Below are 16,695 nucleotides of genomic sequence, written 5' to 3'. Positions count from 1 at the left end.
ATCTCCCTGGAAGGAAACTTCATCAGCAAGCTAGTAACATGGGACTTTTTCTGGCATGCTTGGTGGAAACTACCCCCTATAAGGTCAGCTAACTGTGTATAACAATAAACGTCACTTAAAAATGTCTCAGATTTAATGAGCACTCACAGCATTATGTGGTAACCTTAGGGAGAGAGGCTTTTGGGCAAGGGCTAGGGCTTCATGAGTCAGCAATTTGGAATGTGGGTTTTATGATTCATGTAGTAAAACCTATTCTCTGAGGGGACATTCTCTGTAAGGCAGGCATCCGTTTACTGTGACGTTTGTAGAGACAGATGCTAACCTCCAGCTCCAGAACAAGGAATGCGACATGGAACCAGTGAGCCTGACTAAATGAGTTAGGATTCCGGGTTACTAATGGAACAGCCTAACTCAACGAGCTGAAGTACAAAAGAATTTATGATAAGAATGTAAGTGTGTCTCATGGAAGCCAAGAAAAAGAATAAGCCAGAAGAACTGGACCCCAAAGGACTCTGGTTTCTTTCTTCTACCTTTTTGCCTCTGAGCTGTTTTAATGTTTTCTACTTTCTACCTTTGGTGAATCAGCCATCTCTCCTGGCAAACGAGAAAGTTTGTCTTTTTAGTGGTTAAATTTTTTATTTTAGGGGCGCCTGGGTGGCTCAATGGGTTAAGCCTCTGCCTTCAGCTCAGGTCATGATCTCAGGGTCCTGGGATTGAGTCCTGCATCAGGTTCTCTGCTCAGCGGGAAGCCTGCTTCCCCCTCTTTCTCTCTGCCTAGTTATGATCTCTGTCTGTCAAATAAATAAAAATAATAAAATCTTTTTTAAAAATTTTATTTTAAAAAGTACCATACAGACTGACTTTTTTCTTTTTGAATTTTGCAAGTTTCAGTACACATATAAATTTGTGTAAGAATGAGCACAATCAGAACACAAGCCTCTTCCTAGCCTTCGCAACTGCCTTGTGCTCTTGCTTTGTAGCCATGCCCTACCTCCACCCGCAAGAAGCCCCGGCAACCTCCATCACTGTAGTTTGTCTTTTTGAGAACATTGTATAAATAGAATCCTACAGTATGCAACTTTCTGGGCCTGGCTTCCCTCCATCGGCATGATGTCTTTGAGATGAACTTGAGTGAATGTGCTCATCAGTAGTGTCTTCCTTTTTATAGCTGTACAGTGTTCCATCGCACGGATGTACCAGGACTTGTTTATCCATCCATCTATTGAAGAACAAGATAAAAGTCTCAACACTTACCTCTTTAGCTGCCTGGAAAAGATTAGCTGATGTTTGTGGTTTCAAGTCCAGAAACTGAAGTACAAAAGAATTTATGATAAGAATGTAAGTGTGTCCGAGTGTGAGGCACTCGGAGGCCCGGCACCGGTTAGATTGCCATTTCTGGAGACAGGAGCCAGCGTGGGGGTAAGATGTTAGGATCGGCCGGCCAGCTGCTGGGGTCTGTGCTCTGCCTCCCTGGGGCATCATCATCTCTGGCCAGGAGTAGGACAGTCACCATGGAAGCCCTGGGAATGGAGGGAGAAGAGTGAGTGGTAGAGAAATAAGACATTCCTAACTTGTTCTCCCACGAACTTGTTCTTCGCCATGTTCCTGATACATCGGTCTAAAAGGTATGGTTCCCCAGCCTTAATTCATAAGCTTTCAGAGGGAGTCACAAACTCCATGTGGTGGGAACGACTATGTCCCTTCATCGTCTGGGTGGTGACAGACAGGTAGTGATTCCCCACGGGGTGCATGGCTCAGCCCATTCACCTTCTCTGCACTGGCCCTCCTCTCTCAGCACCGTGACCTGTTGGATGTCCTTAGCAATGGTAAGGATTCAAACGGAAGATGAAAGGAAAAGAGTTTGAGCCCAACCTGAGGCAGACGTTTTGCTTGCGAGTCAGGTTCTCATCTCTCATTTGTCTTTGCTGTCTTTGAAAGATAAAAGGTTTCTTATTGTTTCCCATTTACGGCATCTTTCTAACCAGTGTTGAACGGCCTTCAAAATAACATTTATTCTAGCCGGTGCACAATATGGCTGTTGTGATCAGCTATGGGCTGAAGCCCGCTGCCACTCAGCCTTGTCTGTCACCTCATATCACATGAGTCCAACAGAGCTGCCTCCGCTTAAATCCCTAAAGCCAAGGAAATGAAAAGAAAAAGCCAAATAGTAGTGGCTCTCACTCTCAGAGGTGCCTTGGCCTTTGTTCCTGAGGAGGGAGAGAGATAAGGAAGAGGGACCTCAGGCGGAAATGCTCAGGACCTCCTACCCCTTCAATCAGAGCAATGCTCCTGTGATCTCTGCTATATACAAGGCCTCTGTGTAGATTTTCTGAGAAGAAAGGATTCTAATGCTGGAAAAAAAAATGTGACAACCACTCCCCAGCCAAACACAGAGACACCGAGAGTCCTACCACCTGTGCATGCCAGCAGTCTTATTCCGGTTTCATCTGTTTTGCTTTTCTCTTGAGGACGTTTCTTATTTGGAAGTTAATTCTCCAGGAGCTACCTAGTACATAATCTAGTTATTGCTTTTTAGTGGATTCAGGAAGATTTCTTTTCTTTCTTTTTTTAGTTTTTTACAAGTTATTGGTATAATCAATGTTTTCTGTAGAAAATGATAAAATTTATAAAAAGAAAAAAAAAGGTGACTAACAATAATCCTTCAGTTCCACCACCTGGAGACAGCTGCTTTTACCGCCCATTCCAACAACAAATCCTATCATTGTGCCTTTAATGCATTTGGAAAATCTTTCCCTTTATGCCATTTCTACTGTCACCATTCGAGTTCAGTTCTTTAACCAGTCTCTTAATCTCTGAAGAACAGGAACCCAATTTATCGCTCTTTTGGTTAAAGCCTTTCAGCGGCCTCCATGGACAAGTGGAACACTCTTCTTATGAGCTGCTTGCTCAGTTCCTGAGGGAACTGCACCACATTTTGCTCTGAGGGCCTCATGTCAGTCCCCAAGGACGACTCCTGCAGAGTACGTCTGAGTAAGTACTTCAGGTGTCTAGCACTGTGGGCACACACCGCTGGGCTTCAGTGCTGAACCAGATGATTTCCTCTCTTGTTATGTCATTGAGAATGTGACAGAGGAGAGATTAGGTGCATGGAATCATGTTGCCATCTTGCCTCCTTAAGAAAAAACGTTCTCATTCAACAGTCAGCTGTGCCTTTTTATGTAGTGCCAAATGCATCCCTAAGACATGGTAATGAAGGTCAGAATAAGCAGATTTGGCCGTGGATCACCAGAGAGAGCTGCATTCAACATTGACAAAGCAACATGGTCACTCTCTTTGGCCTCAACCACATGATCTGTAGCTCTTGTATGCATGCAAATTCAATGCCATTGTCTAAGTGGGGACTGCGAAGCTGGAGATCAATGGGAAGTATGCCTCCACCTTATAATATCAAATGGGGATGATGCTGGTGCTAAATAGTTTTAGGGGTCCACTAGTGTCTTTAGGGGTCCACTGGTGTCTTTACTACCTTATAGAAAGCTGGGGCTCACCTCAGGGATAGACTCCAAAGGGCTATCATCTCTGCCCCTTCTGCTGATGCTGCCATGACAACATCGGCATTGTGGGAGGATGGTAACCATATTCATGCTATTACTGCCATATAGAAAGCTTTAGCTACCTCCTTTGGAAAATTATCATGATGGCTGGGATACTGCCTGGGACACCATCTTTACATCCATGGGCCCTGCCAAGGCTGTGGGAAGGACCTCACTATGTTGAACAGGAAACACTGGCGTGATCTTTCAAGTTCCTACCCCTTGACTGTCATGGATCTGACCTGACCTCTGCAGAAAGCTGCAAAATATGACAACATTAAGAAAGTGCTAAAGCAAGCGTCAGAGGGGTGTTCCAGGTAACAATGAAGTTTTATAGCGATGCTTACTCTTCCACCTCTGGTGTTGGGTCTGTAATTGCCCTCACAACTGCCTTATAAGCTTATTTTCTAATATAATGGTGAATTTGGTTATAGCATCTCTGTGATAGACTCACAGCCCAGATGACCTCTATATAATAAGCACCCTGGACCATCAGCCATAGCAGCAGCATAAGAGTGGACTTTAGTGAAGGGTTTTACTGGCTGCTATGGACTGAATTATGTCCCTCCCACCCCCAGATTCATACACTGAAGCTTTAACCCCAACGTGGTGGTATTTGGAGATGGGGCCTTTGGAGGTGGTTAGGGTCAGATGAGGTCATAAGGGTGGGGCTCCCATGATGGGATCAGTGTCCTTCTAAGAAGACACAAAGGAGAAGGCCACTGTTTATAAGCCAGGAAGAGAGCTCTCACTAGTAACCAACCAAGATGACATCTTGATCTTGGGCTTCCAGCCTCCAGAACGATAAAAAATAAATAAATAAATAAATAAATTTCTATTGTTTAAGCCATCTAGTCTATGGTATTTTGTTTTGGTAGCCCAAAGTGACAAAGACACTGGCACAGCTCTATTCCTTAATCACTGAGAATCTCTCCTCCTTGAAATATTTCCATCCCAAGTCTCCTGAAGAAGAGGAAGGGCTTATAGAGACCTCACTTGTCCAGATCATCAGTCACATTAATCAAGTCTATACACTGTCTCCTCACAAAGAAAAAAAAAAAAAGTTCAACGAAGCAAGCTAAGACAAAACAAAACAAAGGCAAGAAAGAAACAAAACAAAGTACCCCCGAAAAGTTCTAATCAGAAAACAGAATACAAATAAGAAAAAAGAAAAAGAAAGAATCGTAGATGGTTAGGAGCATAAATACCCTGGCTGAAGTCTCTTACTTGGGAGCAAATGAGATTTTCTGGGCAGTTAGTGCTATGACTTGGGACCCTCAATGGAAGACTTCTGTGATAATTAATTAAAGAACCAAAAGTCATACCTGAAGCTTCTTCTTTTTCTGACAATGTATACTGGCAACTCCTGCTCCTCTAAGTTCATGGTTCTAAACTGCCTCACAAGGAACAGATAAACACTTTAGCAAGTAACTTGTCTTGGGACCAACCTTCCCTCACACGTCACACATCACTCTGCTCTTATATGAAAATGTAACCACCTTAATGTTTATGTAGCATGATTTTCACATGCATTACATAATTTCAATTCCTAAATTCTAGTGCAAAGTAGCCACATCTCAGGAATCTCCAGTCTTGAGTCTCTAATCTCAATATTTTTAATAATTTGAATTTAAATGCTGAAGTGGGTCATCTTTGAGCATCCTATGTTCTCTTCCTGTGTTAAAAGACTCTATTCTCCCCTCTACTGACCTGAGGTGTTTATTTGACAAAATGCTCAGTATGAGAACAGTGGGTTGATAAATATTTGTTGTGTGAATAAGTGAATGAATAAACACATGAATATTTCTATATTTATTTTATTTTATTTTTACAGAGAGCAAGAGAGCAGGCACACATCCATGTGCAGGGGCATGGTAGAGGCAGAGGGAGAGAGAGAGGAGAGAGAGATAGCATGCACATATCTTAAGCAGACTCCATGCCCAATTTGGAGGCTGAGACAAAGCTTGGTCTCAGGATCCTGAGATCATGACCTAAGCCGAAGTCAAGAGTCAGACACCTAACTGACTGAGCCACCTGGCCCCCAGATAATTCCACCTTTAAAGTAATAGCGTAATGCATTTTCCTTTCTCTCTGTGACTTCTCAGTTAATTCTCCCTTAGTTTTATCCCCTTTGTCTATATCTCCACCATACCCCACTGTTCTGTGTTGAAATCACAGCAAGCAATGAATTGCCCACTGATGCTAGTATTTTCCCTCTTTAGCATTCACACTCAAGCTTTTCCCTCCGTCTGGAATGCCCTTCTCTCCCAAACCCTTTGTCTGCCAATGAACTCCACTTATCCATCACTGCCCAGTCTAAATACTGGGTCTAACCTATGGATTTCTCACTCACCCTCCCATTCAGTATTAATTGCTTGCCTCCACTGCACTTTATAGATGCTTCTACTGTAGAATGTACAACCCTGAATTATTACTTCTTTTATGGATGTTTATCTTGTTCCTAGACTAGTGAATCCCAACTCAGATGACATGACAAAATCTCCTGGAGAACTTTTATTGAATCAGAATCTCCGGGATGGAGCCTGGAGACTTTTATTTTTATTTAATAAGGACCTGAGTTGCAATTGTTTGCAACCCTTTGGGCTGGCTTTAAGACATCTTTGCTTAGGCTATATGGTCTTAAATAAAGAAATGTATTTTACTCAGCTTTATCTCCTAGGCTTAGCATAGTGTTGGTCTACAGGAGTCATTCAATACATGTTTATTGACCCAAAATGAGTTGATTGTGATTTTCTGCCTGCAGCTCTCACATTCCTGAATTTAACAGAGGGGAAAGATGTAAAGGGGGAGAAATTGCTGATAGTGAAATTTCCAGCAGCTATTCAGAAGATAATTTGAGAGCAAAGCAGTCTTCTTAATGATTGTCTATAAGACAATAAGGACTCATAAATAAGGTCCTTATATAAATGAGGGAGTCTCTTCCCAGCGCCTAAACTTAGCAGAAGCTCACCCTGACTTTGGTTACAGATTGTATGAACTAGCTAGGGGAATCATCTCCATCGTGATGTGCACGTCAGCTTTCTCTCTCTCTCTCTCTCTCTCTCTTTTTTTTTTTTTTTTTTTTTTGGTTACCATATAGATCTCACCCAGTGTTAAATTGATCACCAGAGGGCAAGATGGCTTATTGTTGCTGATTAGGTTATAAAAAGCAGTAAGACATCAGAAAGTGAGTTCTGTCTTGCCATACTTCAAAGAATTTAAACTAAGAGCTTTCAATAGTTCTTTGCTGCCTTCTTTGTTCAAGAGCAGCTATGTTTCAAGACCAATAGCAGAGAATTTATTGCTCTAATAAAACGAAACAGTAAAAAACAGCTGGAGAGTATTGGCAATTCCTAAGATCCACTTATCAGAATAGCTTAAAAGCACTTCGAGAATATTAGTATTAGGACCTCAAATAACCATCAAATCTTCATATCTACTCAGATTATTTAATTGCTTCTTTGGACAAAATATTGAATTTTTGCTTCATCACACATTGTAAATATTATCAAGTTCCTTAAAGGAAGAGTATACGTCTCATTTCCATTTCTATCTGTCTTACAGCTTTGCCCAATGCAGCTGTGGTATATATATTATATAATGGTGAACTTGCTAAATAATATCCTTTGCTTTTATTTTTCATTTTATTGTTTTAATTTTAAAGGTAATATAAACTTCTAAAAAAAATCCTCAAATGTCTAGAAATATATCAAGTAAAAATTTTAAGTCCATAAACAAAGAGAGAAGTCTGGAGCAACCCCTGGGGTGTCATTTTAAAAAGGATTTTGTAGTCATGAGACTTTTGCCATGATTAACATGCCGTTCCCAGCTATGTTATATATTAGCTACCAGTCCAAAACAAATAAAATGAACAAACAATCCCCCCAACCCCCTTTAGCTTAGAAGGAGATATACAACGTTTTTCTACCATAGATTCTTCCCTTCAGAAGTTGGTCCTTCTCTACTATTGTTCGACATCTGACTTTTGGGAAAGGTTCAAGTCTCACCTTCAATACTGACTGATCAATTTGAACATTACGTGGTTGGAGGAATGTAAATAGGAAATCCAGGAACGGGGAGCTGAAGTCAGTGTGAGGCTGGGGTAGGCAACTCCTACCTGTACAGATTACACCCTCACTCTGATTCTCCCCTTTCTGCAGAATTTGTGCTCTGCCCTTTCCAAAACCGACTCCCACCATTTGTACCTTGTATGTTTGATGCTTTCTCCATCTATATGCTGGAATACATACTGCAGAGCTATTCGTTTTTGTTGTTGTTGTGTGTTTGTTTCATTCCATTTTGAGCCATCTCCTTAAAACAGAGCTATGATTCTGGAGCCAGCTGGACCTAGAGTCTCTGTTCTAACTTTGTGATTTGGGCCATGTTACATAACTTTTCTGGGTCTTACCGATTATATAATGATGGCAATACCTACCTCATGAAGTTGTCATGATGGTTATTAAATGAGATAAGGTGCTTGTAAAAGGCTCTGCTTAGCATAGAACCAGTGCTCAGTAAATCATAGCAACAATGACTTGTGGTCTCGGCATTGCCTGCCACGCCTGGTACCAATCCACTGAGCTGTGTGATCGGCAAGTCTATATACACGGTGGGCACATCGTGACATGTATTGAATGCAGGCTGGCAGCTTGAGTTGCTGGCCAGGTTAACGTGCATCCCTGATCCAGAGACTTCCTTGTCAGGCTATGTTTGGAGATATAGCTGTTTTCTGACTTCAGCCCCTCTTTGAGAGTCAGGCAGAACATTTCGGCTTCTCAAGCTTTTTGGCTTGTGTTTTCCATATTAAACTGATCCCTTCAGAACGGAAGGTAATGGTGGAGTGGTGCTGTCATTTAATACAAAGTTGATTATGCTACCATCGATTTCCGACATGGGTGGGATCGCCTCCCAATCAGAAGCTATTGTCCCCCACAAGCCCCGATTGAATGTGCACCTGCACGCTTCTCATGGGCTGCATCTCGAGCCCGAGAGACTTCAAAGCTGTGGGTGAGGGCACGGTCGGGGGGCCTAATGCCAGTCAGCTTGGAGGCATTCACTACTATGTACTGAAGCATCTCTCTGCGTCAAAGGAAGGTGCCACTCAAAAAACCGCTCCTTGTTGTGATCCAGGGCACCATGAATAGTTGGTGATTGCATTCTCCTGGAGGTTCTCGCTGGGTGGTTTCAGTCAGACACAGAAGATGAGAAACACACAAGAAGAGGAAGGCACAGGAGTTCAGTTCTACAGTAATGCAGAACTTAGGCATGCCCATTGTAGGGGGACCTTCTGCATCTACTTTTAATGGCTAAAGATAAAGTGACTTTTTAACCTGGTGAAATCCATACCATGATGAAATTGTACTCTGCACCTTTGGGTTCTTCCTTTACACCTTTTTTGGGGGGGAAGAGTGGGAGTTGCTGAAAATACATCTGGCATATTTGGTTTCATTGCCCAAGTTATGGCTCTTGGAACAATACTGAGACTGAGATAGATGAGTAGCAAGGGGCTGAGTAGTAAGAAAGGAGAGCTCAGGGAAGGAGTGCACTGGTCAGTGGTTCTCAGATGTGAGTGGTCATAAGAATAATTAAGAAAGCATATTACAGGGGTGCCTGGGTGGCTCAGTGGGTTAATCCTCTGCCTTCGGCTTGCCTCTCTGCCTGCTTGTGATCTCTCTCTCTCTCTCTGTCACATAAATAAATAAAATCTTAAAAAAAAAAGAAAGAAAGAAAGAAAGCATAGTACAAGGGTACACTCATCCATCTCACCCAGACCTGTTATCAAAATTGTTTGGGGCAGGGGAATGATCCCTGAAAATATGAGTTTTAAATATAAATAACAACACTGAGGATAATAGAACCATTCAATTCTTACATAGTCTTTACTGTGTGGCAAGCATTGTCCAAAGTGTTCATATTCATAAACTCACTTACCATTCACAATGATCTTGTGAATAGGGTACATTGTTCTCATTCCCAGTAGCAGATTGAGGAAACAGAAAGCAAGTCACCAGTTTAAGGTCACATAGCTAATAAATGGACCCAGCTGGGCAAGGCGAGGACTCAGGTGAGTTCTGGGTACAACACTGAAGCACTCGCTGTCAGGCTCATGCAAGTGCCTCTTAGGAAGCGCTGGGCTCCTTTGAATTTTGTGCCCTGGGAAACTCACTGGCTTCACTGGAGTTTTTGCATTGTAGCTGGGATTGAACCTAAGGAGTCTCTCTTTAGAGCACAGACTCCAAATGTCACAGGGAAGGATCTAGCAACAGAAATGTCTCACCCTTGACCTCCACGTGACAGCCAAGGATCTCCTTTCAGGAGAAGGGAAACTGGTGGACAGTTTCCAAAGCTGCATTTCAGTATCTGCCATTGCTTTCGTGACAAGGCTATATTTTCCCACGGCTGCAGGCTAATTTTTCCTGGACCACTCCTGCCCAAGAATAGAAATGAAGCTCTTTCTGTTTTCTGCTCCCTCTTTCTTCCTCCACATTGGTTCCAACAATAAGTAAATTAAATCATTCCTGCATGGCTAATTTTATCTTGGTGTCTACTTGGAGAATCTGGACGGACATACATCTCTGTCTCTTCTCCAACAATGGGTTTGAAATGTTTTTGACTGAGACCCACAGTAAGGAAAAAATGTTTCAACTTGTCACTCTGTGAGTGTGTGTGTGTATGTGTCCATATACAACATGTATATATGGAAAAAAGTTTCAAAATCAATACTTAACTTTCCTACATGCAATGTGAGATTCTATTCTGTATCATTTTTTTTAAAAAGAGAATTCTGGTTACAACATACACAATTGCATTCAAGACCAAACACATACCAGAAATACCATTTATGTTCACCCACTGGTAGCATTTGCTGTGATCACATGGTAATAGCAGGAGCATGTGAGTGCCCCTTAATTAGCCAATGCAGGAGGCTTCTTGCCTTGTATTGACCTTCCCAGTGGTCTGTTTCTTATATTTTCCTGTGAAATGTAGTCTTGCTTTTTAAAATATATACTATGACCTCAGGAAATGGATACTAAATCAAAAGATTTATATATTTGTTCCAATGTCAGGAGCACCAGGAAGTCAGGGTCCTCTTTCCAAAATACCTTAGATTTGATCAACTTAAGGTCATGATTCACAAAATGTGTGTATGTGTGTGTATTTGCTTATTTAATAAAAACACATTTCTTATGTCCCCACAAATACCAGTTTCTTAATTGTTCATTTGATACTTGCTAGGGATGATAATTGGCAATCTGAGATAGGTTCCTGAGATTAAGAAATATTTACTAGACAGTGAATTAAAATTAAGAAATTCTATCCATTTAATTTTTGTTGAATTAGGCACAAGCTGATTTTTTTAAAAATGTAGCTCAAGAAATGTCTTCCACAGCATGCTTTGAGAGGCACAGATTCATATATTGTACACTGTGTTCCTAGCCCATGTGGTCCACCTGCACATTCTGCTCATGCATTTTAAAGACATCTCAGTGCTATTTGGTTTAATTCTATTTTGAGATAGCCACCCTAGAGAAATAACCAGAGTTACAGAAAATGATTTATGTATAAGGGTGGTCATTATGGCATTATTTATAATAGTGTAAAATAGGGACCAACATTAATTTCCAACAGAGATGGTTCAATAAACCACGATATATCCGTATGAATATGTGAGAAAGCACCACTGGCTGGTATTTTGGTGATGCTCGTAGCTGAGTAACTGGCACTCTCTCTAGAGCAGAAGTCTCCAGTTTGTCAAGTTCTCCACTCTTCCCTACTGGGTAAGACCCACTTTACTACTTCCTGCCTGACATTGGTAGGCATTGAGGTTTTGATCCTTGGCTGACATGATACTGTCCAAATTCTTTTGTATGAACAATGGCCCCCCAAAAGATGTTCATGTTCTAATCTCTGGGATATTCATTTTGTTTGTTTGTTTGTTTGTTTGTTTTGAAAGGGAGAGAGAGTGAGAGCTGAAATCAAGAGTCCAGTGCTCAAGTGACTGAGCTGCCCGGGAGCTCCATTCTCTGGGATGTTGGAATATGTTAATTTACATGGCAAGAGAGACTTTGGAGATGTAATTAAGGGGTGGGCTCTGTGTAATCACAGGAGTCCTTGTAAAATAGGCAGAAGAATCAGAGTCAGAGATGTAGACAGAAGCAGAGACTGGAGTGATGCACTTTGTAGATTGAGGGAGAGGCCATGGATTAAGGATTAAATGGCCTCTAAAAGTTGGAAAAAGCAAGGAAACAGATTCTCCTCTAGAATCTCCAGGAGGAACACAGCTCTGCTGACACATTGATTTTAGCTTGTAAGACCCATTCCAGACTTCCAACTTCCAGAAGGGTAACATAACAAATGTGTGATATTTCAAGCCACTAAGTTTGTGCTAATTTGTTAGAGCAGCAATAGGAAATTAATGCACATAGCATTCAAGTTTGTTCAGTGCCTGATTTCAACCCTATCCTTAATTCTCATATCCTTCTTCTCTGCTTTATTCTCTTTATTCTCTCCATACCAAACTACCCCAGGACACCACGATTTCACTCCTCCATATCTTTGTGTCCTTCTTTGTATTTAAAATCTCTTTCTCTCCTTTCTGTAAAGCTTCTAGAAGAGGCAAGGGAGAAGCCTTCCTTAATATAACTAATTAGTAAAGGCATTTCTACCATCTATAGTATAAACAAGCTGGGGTTGATGGAAGACTCCAAGGACCATTCATTAAGTTTCTTACTAGAGAAAGTAGAGCTTTTAGGCCCAATTATATACCTTAATTTGGAAGGATGAGAGCTGGAGGTGAAAGCATATTGTGGAGCAGAATGGGAGTTCTTGGCTTGGAAGTACTTGTGGCATTGTAGAAGAACCACCCCGGGAAGCTCATAGGGTGCAAAGTGTAAAGACAAGCATGAGCATGGCAAATGGAAAGATGGCCCGTGGTGGGGCTTCCCAGAGACATAGCTTCCTTGTGCCTTTCTGTGCCTCCTAAGTTTTCTTATGTAGCATGTCATGCATTTGTCACTGAAACACAATGTTAACATAAAAGAGAGTTGGGGTTGTAATCAGCCTGTTTCTGCTTTACCTACAGAACTGCCAGGATCAACAGGACATGCCTATCTGCAATGGAACGGACAGAATTGCCCCACCTTACGGCACTTATGCCTACATATAACCAAGAAGACAGGGAGCACCTTCCTCCACCTGCCTGTGTGAATGGGCTCTTCTAGGGCTCTGAGCACCACTCAGGCAGAGTCTTGGCTGGCCTCACTGCCAAGTATGTTGAGCTAATTTGTTTTCCAAGATCAACAATGCCACCAGTATGACCTGTTAATGTTGCCGAGACCCCTGTAACAATTCGTCAGTCTTTAGGTATGGTAGAGACTACACACGCCTAGGGAGGATGCAAATCAAGCTTTGCAATCAGTTCCCAGTGTTCTGCCAGAATGGCCTCTATTGCTGCAGGGAGACATTTTCATTTTCCGATCAGATGTTCATTCACGACCCCAGACAGCTTTGTCTTTCGATGCCATCTGAAGCTCTCTACCCATTCTATCTCCAACAATTCCTGTAACCCTTGAGTATGGCCCATCCCAGCACAACAGAGCTCTCCTTGCAAGCCTCAGGTCTTCTGCGGCACCTCTTCCCACAGCAGTGCATTGGGGAGGCAGGTGGCTGTCAGAGTTCTTACTGTTGTCACCACTCCTCTGCTCAGTTTGTGTGCCAGGGTGGCCTAACAGCCACAACTGGAGAGATTTTAAGATGCCAGCTCCTAGCTTTACTAGTCCACCTACTGAGTCTCTGAGGGACTAGGGGATGGTCTTACAACATTATCCTGTTTGGTGTTTCAACAGCCTTTCAATTGGCTGCTATGGACCTATGTTTCAGGATTTCTTCACCATAATTAGTCCTCGACATACATTTAGGCTGTTGTTTGGAATTATGGACTCGAAATGGAAAGATTCTGTTTAAGGATAGGTGGAGATGTGGGGGCGGAGGGGAATTCATCATTATAGGTACCTCAAAAATCATCCCTTGCTTTGCAGAGGTAAAGCAGCATGGGTTTTCTGACACCCACATAGAGCTTTCTAATCAAGACACAGACAGTGGAGGAAAGAGGTCACATTTTCCTCCATTTATTTATTTATTTATTATGTCGCCAACTGGTTTGTTCTATTTCTGATCACAAAGCTTGTGTGGGCTGCCCCATCCAATTCTAGTCCTCTAAGACATTTGTGACAGATTGATTTTCAATTGTAGTTGATGAAATTTTGCCCCCCCCCGCCCCCCACCCCCTGCCCCGTGTCCTCACAGGCAAGGACTGTGAGGACTGTGTGGAAAGCTGAAACAGGACTGCATTTGGACCGTATCACACTAAATGAAACTCGTAGATGTTACTTTCAAAAGGCTGTTTTGTTCCCTTTGATTTTCCTCCCATCATTTGTCTATTTAGATAAGCCCACTTTATGGATTGTAGAAAAAAGCCAAGTGGAAGTGGTTATTATGATGGAGAATGAGGAGCTTCATTCAGTACTTATCTTTTTTTTTTTTTTTTAAGAAAAAAAAGTAATTTGAATGGGAAGCCCAGAAGCATTTAGCTTTTACATTTATGTGCTTGCTGGATTTTGGTGCCAATTTTTCTTTCCTTTGGATGAGAGATAGGTAATTTGTAGTCCATTGTGCATTTATAATGCTGTGCCTGATGTCTCATTAGCAAACAAAACAATAAATTGCATGACATATCAGTTAATGACATATCCTTCCCATGGTATATGATAATTTTTGAATACTGAGAACTTGTTTTAAAATTTGAAGTGTTTTCTTTTGAAATCTATCTTCCAGTCTATTTCTCTATTCCCCTTCATCCTGATCTCTGAAATAAAAATCTGCACTTGCTGCCACATTCCCACACCCTAGTCAGTCCTCTCACTGGATTCTGGACCACCATTACCCCAAGCTAGCTCATCTCAGAGGTCACTACTGAATTCCAAATGGCCAAGTTCAAGTTCCAAAATTTTCAGCCCTTGGCTCACCTGATTGTAACATCTGATTTCACATCCAATTTCATAGGGAAAATATATGTAAACCAGTTTGAACTTGCTCAACTTCCTATTCTAAAATTAAGCCCTTCTTTCTCAAAGTTCCATTCTTGATACTATTGCCTTCTCTAGAATGTTATTCAATCAACAGTTCCTCTCTCGTATATCAGAGTTCCTCCATCTACTGGCTCTTTCTAAATCAACCTATGAACACAGTCAAGTGCATCTCGTCACACACACACACACACACACATTCATCCTTGATTCTGTATACTCCTTCAATTATTAGACCATGTGACTTCTTTTTTAATATATCATTTATATAATTATCTTTCTCTTTTTTTATTGTGTTATGATCTTGAAAGTCCAATTGGTTGATATAAACAGTTTCCACTTGCAAAATCTCCAAATTTTCACCTATTATTTTCTCTTGAAAGTTTCAAATGATTATTTTTGTATCTAATATGATTATTATCTTCTTTCTCTCATATGATTCTTGGCGCTTTTTTTTTTTTTTTAAAGATTGTATTTATTTATTTGTCATAGAGAGAGAAGCGAGAACAAGCACAGGCAGACAGAGTGGCAGGCAGAGGCAGAGGGAGAAGCAGGCTCCCCGCCAAGCAAGGAGCCCGATGTGGGACTCGATCCCAGGACGCTGGGATCATGACCTGAGCCAAAGGCAGCCACTTAACCAACTGAGCCACCCAGGTATCCCTTGGAGCTTTTTTAAAATTCAATTTTACTAATGTTTTATTTGACATTTTGCATGTCACAGCAATTTACCTTTATGTTTTCTTCTACGAGTTTTATAGTCTCAGCTTCTACACTCAGGTGTTGGGTTTTCAATTTATTCTTAAGTCGAAGTTGGAAATTTATATTTTTCTAGGTAGTGATTCTGAAAGTATTGTTCCCAGACCAGTAGCATCAGCACCTCCAGGAAATTTTTAGAATGTAATGTGTCAGACCTCAACCCCAGACCACTGAATGAGAAACTCTGGGAGGTAGGCCCAATAATCTGTGTTTAACAATTATCACCTTCAAGTTTAAGAATCATTATTCTAGAAGTGCATCCTTTTCATAAATACTTTTAAGTTAATTGGTATAAGGCATTACTTGTTCTTTTTTTGCTAATAGTCTCTGACTATGAAATTACATCTCTCTCATTATTAATATTATTAGTTTCCTTCTCTCTTTCTTGATGTTGATCGTATTTGCCAAAAGTTTGAATATATTATTGTTTGAAAGAACCACACTTTGTTTTATTGATAATCTTTTCTGTTTTTAAATTTTGATTTAATTAATATTTGCTTTTATTTTCACTGGTCCCTTTACTCTGTTTTATTCTGTGGTTCTTTAACTTCTTGAGTTGAATGTCTCATTTGTTCATTTTTAATCTTTTGTATTCTCTGATACAGTGCACTGTATCCTGTGTGTACACTTTGGCCTTAATCCTGTAAATCTGACTTGTAATGTTCCCATATATTTGTTCCTCATTTCTGAATAGTTTCTCATAGTATATATAGTTTTTCATAGTAAATCTCATTTCAATTTTGATTTACTTTTTTATATAGGGGCTTCTTTGAAATGTTTTAAAAATTTTGAAGAAAGTTTTCTTTTTATGAAACAATATATAATATACTATATATATTGTATAAATGTACATTTATTTTGTTGTTAAGTGTTCTGATATGGTTAGAGTATTTGGGATTCTCTTTTGGGATTTACTGAAATTTCCTTGTGCTTAACAATTGATCATTTTTGTGAATATTTAGTGTGTTTGTACAGAATGTGGAATGTGTATTCTCTGTTAAGTTGAAAGAGCTTTCTCTCTCTCTGTATATATATATGTATAAATATATACATACATATGTATGCTTGTATATATGGATACATATATGTACATATATGTGTATATACACACTTACCTATTTATCTGTTAGATTCAGTCTTTTTAAATTAATTATTTATTTTATTTTATTTTTTAAAGATTTTATTTATTTATTTGACAGATAGAGATCACAAGTAGGCAGAGAGAGAGGAGGAAGCAGGCTCCCCGTGGAGCAGAGAGTCCAATGTGGGGCTCAATCCCAGGACCCTGGGATCATGACCTG

At 40.7% G+C, this 16,695-nt stretch overlaps 1 long non-coding RNA gene across 2 annotated transcripts; it reads left to right on the top strand.

Moving 5' to 3' along the window:
* Positions 1–1,361: 1,361 nt before the first annotated feature.
* LOC106004788 lies at positions 1,362–15,170 on the top strand. 2 transcript variants are annotated; one of them, XR_001177831.1, is made up of 4 exons: positions 1,362–1,625; positions 2,855–2,991; positions 12,637–12,822; positions 15,131–15,170. It is a non-coding gene; the product is annotated as an uncharacterized LOC106004788 (long non-coding RNA). The 2 variants fall into 2 exon arrangements; XR_001177830.2 differs by lacking the exon at positions 15,131–15,170 and having other exon boundaries at positions 12,637–15,121.
* Positions 15,171–16,695: the final 1,525 nt, after the last annotated feature.

The sequence above is a fragment of the Mustela putorius genome, unplaced genomic scaffold, assembly GCF_011764305.1.
Source record: "Mustela putorius furo isolate JIRA1106 unplaced genomic scaffold, ASM1176430v1.1 tig00000281_pilon_pilon_pilon, whole genome shotgun sequence".
NCBI lineage: Eukaryota > Metazoa > Chordata > Mammalia > Carnivora > Mustelidae > Mustela > Mustela putorius.
This window is presented reverse-complemented; position numbering and strand designations above follow the sequence as displayed.